We start from the raw sequence: 8796 nt of genomic DNA, 5'->3' as shown, positions 1-8796 counted from the left end.
AAACTTGAGACGCCCCGTCAGGTGCTTCAGGTGCTTTCTGTTCCCGGTAGAGCTCCTCTCATACCCTTCTATGTACATTCACCTTTCAGGGGTCTTCTGGTGTCCACCTCAAGTGGAAAGGTGCCTATAGGCATGGACCTCCTTGCCCCATCACACCAAGTCTGCTCACTCGTTCCCACAATGCAAAGGTAAATACATGCTTTGATACACAAACCAGCTTGGCCAGCGATGACTCGTGGGACAGATGGGGGGGGGCGGAAGAATTGGGGGAATTGGTTGCGTTGGATAATTTGGTTGCCCAATAAAATGGAATTTTAAGTTTTTTTTTATTTTTTTGGCTTATTTTATTTCATGTGAGTATAAACACTTGGGTAATTTGAATACTGCGAGGATGTTAACACGATCCCTTTTATTATCGCCTACATGCGCACCACTTGAAATAACAAAGAGAAGCCACTTTGGTTAAGAGATGTTTTGTTATTCATGTTTATTTTTGTTGAATGTTTTTGGCTCAAAGAAACCAAATGATGTAAGAACTCTGCAAGCTTTGCGTTTACTCTTTGTGTATGTTAGATTGTGTTTATGTCTCTTATACCTGGAACATGCAATAAGAATTGTTAGTACGTTGAAAATTAATTGAAAAAAATTGGTCCTCAAGGGGCTAAATTTCCATATTATAGAAAATTGACCTACAAAATATATGCTGCTAGAGAAGGAGAAGAGGACCCTGGGCTCGTGAGCTTACAGTTCATTAGGGGTTTGTGGTGGAATGAGATGAAAGGAGAATGGACTTCTTGGGTGAAGATGAAGGAACCTCAGGCTTCTGATTTCCTCGGCCTTTAGGCCAGAGGACCAAGCTTTCCCTCTCTCAGATGTAGCCACTGGATCTTAGCCAAAAGGCTCCCCATGTCCGATCGCTTCCCTGGCTGGTTCCTGACACACCTGAGAATTATCATCATTGGTGGCCTTTATTTAATTCTCCAAGATAAAATACAGATCTCCACAGCTTGAAGCCACGTGTGACACCAAGGCAGAAAACTTGAGCGGATCGAGGAATTCTTAGCAGATTATGGAGATATCAGGAATTCTAGATAGAGGAGAATGACATCCAGGTGAGAAGAAATGGCAAGAGGCAGTGGCGGAACTACCGGGGTCGCAGGGGTCGCGACTGCGACCGGGCCCTGGAGCTCTGCCAGTCAGAGGGGTGCCGAGCGGTTGCTGAAAACGACCGCTCGGCAACTTTTGGGCCCCCCTGACTGACAGAAATCCAGGATGCCTCCGCTCCCTGCCGCTGCTGCCGCAGCCACCACCTGCCTCAGCGCTGCCCAGAGTGCAGTGTTGGGAGCGTGAGGCGTTTGTCTCGGGTGCCGGCGCTTCAAGCTGAGCGCCGGCATGTGACGTCATATGCCGGCGCTCGGCAGTGAAGCGCCGGCACCCGAGACAAGCGCCTCACGCTCCCAACACAGGAGTTGACGGTAAGTGACCTACAAAGGGGGGGTAGGGAGGGAGTGGGTAGATCGTGAGAAGGGGGGGTAGGGAGGGAGAGGGTAGATCGTGAGAAGGGGGGTAGGGAGGGAGAGGGTAGATCGTGAGAAGGGGGGTAGGGAGGGAGAGGGTAGATCATGAGAAGGGGGGTAGTGAGGGAGAGGATAGATTGTGAGAAGGGGGGGTAGGGAGGGAGAGGGTAGATCGTGAGAATGGGGGGTAGGGAGAGAGAGGGTAGATCATGAGAAAGGGATAGATGGGTTGGGGGTGGGGGGGCCCTTAACAGATTCTCCCACCGGGGCCCTGAGGTTTCTAGTTACGCCCCTGGCAAGAGGAAAGGTAAATTAGGCTGTCACTGGCATAGTGACACAATATGGCAGAGCCACGGGGACAGCCTCTCCCCCGTTCCTCCAGATAGAAGACAGAAGCACAAGAAGAGGCAAGAGAAGGAGAGATGCGGGAAAGGAGAAGGCTACTCTGTGGCGATCGGCGGAGAAGGTAGGAAGACATTGAGAGAGAACGTTAGAGAGTGTGAATGCGACTGTGAGAGAGCATTAGAGAGACGGATTGAGAGTGTGAGAGAGCGTGAGTGAGAGAGCAGGCACGAGTAAATGTTTCCCTCAAGATTGTAAGCCGGGCTCTCTCCACCTAATATATCGGTTTGTCTCAGTCTGTCGATTCTCGTCTTGTCAGACCCCTTGAATATATGTATTGTATTAAGCGCTGCGTAAACTGTTGGCGCTATATAAATAAAAAATAATAATAATAATAATAATAATAATAATAAATGTATTAATAATAAAACATAATGCATGTGGGTGTGGTTTTGGTGGGAGTGGTTTTGGTGGGAGTGGTTTTGGTGGGTGTGGTTTTAAGCGCATTTCATAAAATAAAAGTAATAAAAGCGTGCGTTACTGATCATTATATATCAGCGAATATATACGTAAAGGGAGCGTAGCAGGAATGATGAGTCCTTACAAAGTCTTATTACTATTTTACTACTGTAAGGATTTTTTGGCGACAAAAAAAGAACAATTTTGCAACATTCCAGGCTGAAAAAGATTGAAGATGATGCACTTTTAACCCTTTTGGTGCTCCTCAACTCACCGCTCACCTCTCTGGCGGATGAATTAAACGACGCACGTCGGATAAAATGCCCCCTCAGTATATCTGTCGGCGTTATATATTCACCGGCCGTTTAATTTGCTAATGCGAGTTAAGCAGCATCACCATACATTACCTCCACGGTACCGGCAGTGACAATGTTTAACCCCTTAAGGACAGTGGGCGGTCCCTAAACCCATTTGAAAACAATGCATTTTGAGCCCGTACATGTACAGGCTTTGTCATTAAGGGGTTAAACGTATCCATCCAAGTAATTGTAAAGCCAATCTAACCTTTATGGGCGCTGATAAATAGCTTTCCTCCATGTGCAGTAATTGCTGGGATGATGTTTACATTAAGGTAGAGTTTTTTTTTTTTTTTCTAGAAGCTTCCAATTACTGCAGACATTTAGGAGGACCAGAAAAAAAAAGAGAAGAAAATGAGCTGAAAGTGGTTATAGATGACATTAACCAGCCCTTTTTTTTATCTAATACCACAAAAAAAAAAAACATCTCCTATAATGATAACCTTTCTCTGGGATTAGAACGTCAGCTTCGTGATTCAACATCATTCTCTGATATTGGGTTCCTGATCAAGGTTCTGATGACATCACTGGATTGCTGTTTAATTTATAACATATTTTAGGCATTAGTTATTAGATGTCCAAATGGGCCAAAAACACATTTTTCAGTTAATTTTTGGCCCATGTCCAACTCCCACATTTACTCTCACTCTCTCGCACTCTCTCTGACTCTCACACTCTTATGTTAGTTCATTCTCTCTCTCATGCTCTCTGAATGTCTCCCTACCTTCCCTGAAGACCACTTCCACTTCCGTGTCTCGCAGCTCAGCTTTGTTGTCTCGCATCTTCTTGTTCTGTATCTTCTTCCTCTCCTTCCTCCTCTCTCTTCGTCCACATCTCCACGGATATAACCTCCTGGTGAACATCCGCGAAAATGGCGGAGCTTATGGTGATGTCCTGTCCCCATTTTGGGCGAAGTTCACATCAGTGAATCGTAATGCAAAGGTGGGGGGGGATTCTGGTAATGTCCTCTCCACAATCCTCCAATCAGGGGGGAGAGGACAACACCAGAGGCTCCTCTTAGTGCAAAATGGCGAAGCTTCTGGTGGCATCCTCTACCCCGAGGCTCCAATCGGGGTTGAGGACCTCTCCGGAAGCTCCACCATTTTGGTGGACGTTTTCCCCGAGAGGTTATGTCCATGGAGATGGACGAAGAAGGAAGAGAGAAGAAAGACGAGAGAAGCGAGAGGAACAAGAAGATGAAGAACCAGAAGATGCGAAACACAGAGGCAGAGCTGCGAGACATGGAAGTGGTTGGCAGAGATGGTAGGGAGACATTCAGAGAGTGTGATTAAGTTGAAGTGAAAGAGCCTGTAAACTTCGTGGGGGGTCCCTCAACTTTTAAGAGCTCCAGACCACTGACTTCTACACCCCCCCACTACAATCAAATCTCGCCCAAGAGGTCCGTTCCTTCTGTCTTTCTTCCTGAACATTCTAATAGATTGTAAGCTCACAGGTGCAGGACTTCTCCTTCTGAACCAGTATGTCTTCACATGTGTCAATTTTTGACATTTTGAATTTTTAATGTTATGGCTAATTTTCACTGTCCCTCTATTGTAATAGCGCCATGGGTTCTGAAGGAGTGGACAACCCAGAAATGTCCTAAAATTGTATTTTAAGATTCATTCCGTTCTTCGGCATAGAATCCTTGGTAAAGAATGAAGTTCTGCCCGGAGAATGAACGCTGCTGATATTTAATTGTGAAACATTTACAAGATATCTGGATCTCTCTGGATAGTGTCATCCATAACAGAACAGAAAAGGATACCTGCCGGTTAATAAGACCTTAGAGAAGGATGTTGCTAAGAAACTCGCATATTATCGTTAAATGATTCTCCAGCACAACAGAAAAAAAAAGAATATTGTCTCCAAAGGGCAGGAGGATCGATTGGTGAAAGGAAATGGAGAAGCCAAGGAGAAATTGCTAAATCACCCGTGGCTTCAACGAGAACTTTCATAAATGTTTCTCAAGGTTGCAAAGTGGCCACGGATGGTGGAAAGTTTAGCTAGAAGCCAATTTGTCGTGTTTTACAATCATTTTAAAAAGCAAGAAATAAAAATGTTTTACATCAAGTCATTCATCCCCTGACATCATTAGGAGCTGCGGTATCCCCATGGAGAATTGGGTAACAATGGAGTTATGGGAGGCTTAGTCCCATTTTGGCTCCTGACTAAGACCTAGAACCACACTGTGACCACTTCTAAACCTCTCCATGTTGCATGCCCCAAAGAATAGAATGGCCGCCAGACCTGAGTTATGACATCATCTGAGAAAACATGATGAAATCCGGCAGTATTTAGTGCTCATAGAACAGGACCGATTCCCCGTAACTGGTTTGAGCAGAAACAAAATGGCAAATGTTAGCCTGGAGGCCATCAACATCTTAACCAAAACCTGCCCTTTCACACCTAAAGCAAAAACTCTTAGGCAGATCTGTACACGAGATTTTTACTGGGTCTAATAGCTGTCAACATTCCTGAGTTTTCATCTGTGCTACATTGTATCATAACCCAACGTTCTAAGCCCAGGTGGAAACATCCCTATGAATGAGGAACCGAGGCCTTCACTCAACATCTCATCATGAAAAGAGCCCTCAACTGTCATAGTTAAATATATATATAAATATATCTCACCAAAGGATCCATAGCTCTATTAGAATATTGGAGAGTGAAAAATATTAAAAATGACTAATTTAAGAGATTATGGTAAAAGATCTAGAAATAATGAACCAGACAACTGCCCATAGTCTAGATTTATACTTTTTTCTTTTAATTTTCTAACTAAAGATTCATTTTTTATCCTTTTTTATTTTCATTTATATCTTTGTTTTTTTAAATATGTAATCTGTAACATTTTTCTTAAATTGACTTGGATTTACAGGAAAAATCCCCCATGAAATCCTTGGTTTCGGTTCGGTTGTGATGATGTATCTCCAGCCAACAAAGAGTCCCGTTGGGCTCATTATTTAAGGTCCCATTTTTGACCGACCCCTTCTTCTGGTCCCTGATCCGGACCCAAATTGTTTGCGCCTGCAGGTCACGTACCGGTTGTCTCACAAAACACGGATCCAACACAAGCTAAATTCTAACAGCGTTACTTCTTACCAGACGAGATTAGGAGGCGACGTGGCTATAAATCACCAGAGCGCTGTATATTACAAGTTCTGGAGGCTTCTTCTCTTGGAAACGCTATTACCATTCAGAACAAAAAAAATTCTTCAAATAATTTGTTTTTTCTAACCTTCGCTATCCTCGTTCTCACAAACTGTACTTCGATTTATTAAATCCCATTTCTACGGCTTCGGTAACCGGCTAAACCACACAATAAAATATTCAAATATAGATTTAAAGTTCTTTTAAGCCGATCTCTTTACATACAATTTTTTGGAAATATTTTTTTAATCAAGGTCCCGGACCTCCCACTATAACCGAGTTTCAATCGGCAAACCGACCAGAAAAAAATAAAATAGCAATAATAAAAAATAATATAATATAATAATAATAATAATATAATATAATAATAATATAATATAATAATATAATAATATAATATAATAATATAATAATAATAATATAATATAATAATAATAGTAATAATATAATAAAATAATAATATAATAATAATAGTAATAATATAATATAATAATAATAATATAATATAATATAATATAATATAATAATAATAATAATAATATAATAATATAATATAATAATAGTAATTATATAATATAATAATAATAATATAATAATAATATAATGTAATAATAATAATATAATATAATAATAGTAATTATATAATATAATAATAATATAATATAATAATAATAGTAAAAATATAATATAATAATAATATAATATAATAATAGTAATAATATAATATAATAATAATAATAATATGAATATAATAATAATAATAATAATAATAATAATATAATTAAAACCGATATCGTCATAGGGAGGAAAGACATGCGCATGAAAATAATTTGCGGTCTGCGGAAAATTAGAACAATTTTAATCATAATGTAGATGAACAAAGGATACCCCAGAATATGTTTGATGTGTGTGGTTGCCACGGAAACTCAAATGGCTTATCAGAATGTATCACATTAAATTGAATGCTATGATAAGGTAAATAGAAAGGGGTTTTTGTCTGCTGAAGCTGGAAATAGCGTCTAAATATTTTTTGAACCTTGGAACGTATGGAAAATAATTTTTTTTCGTATTTTATGGGGAAGAAGAGCTGACTATGTGAGCTGTGAGGTATCTTTAAATTTAAGTGGTTCCCTTTTGCAAACGAATGGGGGAATTTTGCCGACCCCTCTCAGATGCATTTGCCCCCCCCCCCCCAGTTTATACTTACAGCCAGTCAGCTTCGGCGCTGTACCGGCAAACATCCCAGGGGGTCTAATAAGATCCCCTTTGCCACGCACAGAAAACAATGGAAGGGATTTCTTGTCACTGATTGGCTGTTTCAAGCAGCCAATCGGTAGTGAGAACCATCAGACCATAGAGAAGAAGGAGGCTTCTCCTAAGGTAAGTTCCTTCTTTGGTGAGGTTGTCGATGGCATTAAACTGATGTCCCTTTAACCACGCGGCTCTCCTTTATTTTCCAGATTTAAAAAAAAACCAGTATTTTTTCATGAGCATCAGTGTTTTTAGGCATTTTAAGGTATATTTACTTAGTTGGTATCTAAATTTCTCAGACGCAGGATGAACCGATCGATACCTTATCTTACTGCACTAGACAAACAACAGAATGAGTTAACCCCTTTATTGTCTCTTTTTTCCTTTATATGACACACCTGGCTCCCCCAAAAGCTTCTTAGGGCACAAGTAAGACATTTGAAGCGGCCTCTAGAGACAGTGGGGCCCACCAACCCAGCGGGCCCCAACATTTTCTTACATCGATGAGTCCAATCCCTGGAAAAGGAAAAATAGATTAAAAAAAACAAAAACAAAAAAAGTTGGGCGTGGAAAGAGTTAAGGAACAATGAAAAGTAAATAATGCATAAAATCAATAAAATAAATCTATACATTTTACATGGTTAAAAATAACCTGATAGGCGCATCCTGGCGGTGACGGGAAGTTCGTTAATGTGACAAAGAACAGCATAATGTTACTTCTTCTGACCTCTAAGACTGAGCGTCCTACAGGAGCCTTCATCTCCCCGTGACCAATAACGGAGTTCCTTAATATTATGGTCCTGCGTCTCTCCGTTTAGAAGACCAGACACTGATTTCTTGGTATTTAACAATCCCCATACCTTGTGTTTTGGCTCATATGGATGGACCTTTACTGAGTGGTAGACACGTGGAACAGCCTCCCAGCAGAAGTGGTAGAGGGTAATACAGTGAGGGGATTAAACATGCATGGGATAGACATACGGCTCCTGAATCTAAGACGAGACCAACGACTGATTAAGGTTTGAGTCGTTACAGCAGGAGAAACGGGCGACCAAACGGGGGCCGGATGGGGCCGATCTGACCCAAGGACTGTTATCTGTGCAGTCAGCTATTTAATAGGATTCCGCTGCTCTGTTGTGAGCCGCGGCTGAGCGTTACTTTTGTAACTTCACGCCCAGTAACATTAGGAGCTTTAAACGCTGGGAATGAATTCGTTTGGCGGCCCCCAGGACAGATTAAAGGCTTGAGATGGATTTGCAGGCTGGGAATCTTTTCTTTTTTATTCCTCCCCGCTGCTATTCGGCTAAAGCCACGTATACCTGACACGAGTTGTGTGTGCGCCAAGTCAAGGTCAGGCGGCTGCTGTAAAGCACTTGCTGTCCGTCCGATAGAAATCCTTCCGGTATCGTATTTTTTTTCCTCCCGGTCTTGGCAGCGACGGGTTAGCGGAACATTTACTCAGAACATCAAAAGAATTCGAACGTCTGGGGTGTTGGCAAGACGTTTATCAAAGTCTAACAGCTGCTCGGGCGATCCTGACGGTATACTCAGCACGTCGTATTAAGGAGGAGTATAGATAAAGGATAGGTGTGCATTCTACATCTCGATTTAAAGGACAGGAGAAATGTTAGAACGAGAGGCCATAATCTAGAACTAGAGCATCACAAGCTTAGATGGAAGGGTGGTAGATAAGTGGAACAGCCTCCCAGCAGAAGAGGTAG

The sequence above is a fragment of the Spea bombifrons genome, chromosome 2, assembly GCF_027358695.1.
Source record: "Spea bombifrons isolate aSpeBom1 chromosome 2, aSpeBom1.2.pri, whole genome shotgun sequence".
NCBI classification, from domain to species: domain Eukaryota; kingdom Metazoa; phylum Chordata; class Amphibia; order Anura; family Pelobatidae; genus Spea; species Spea bombifrons.
The sequence above is the reverse complement of the archived record's forward strand: the minus strand, read 5'-3'. Positions refer to the sequence as shown.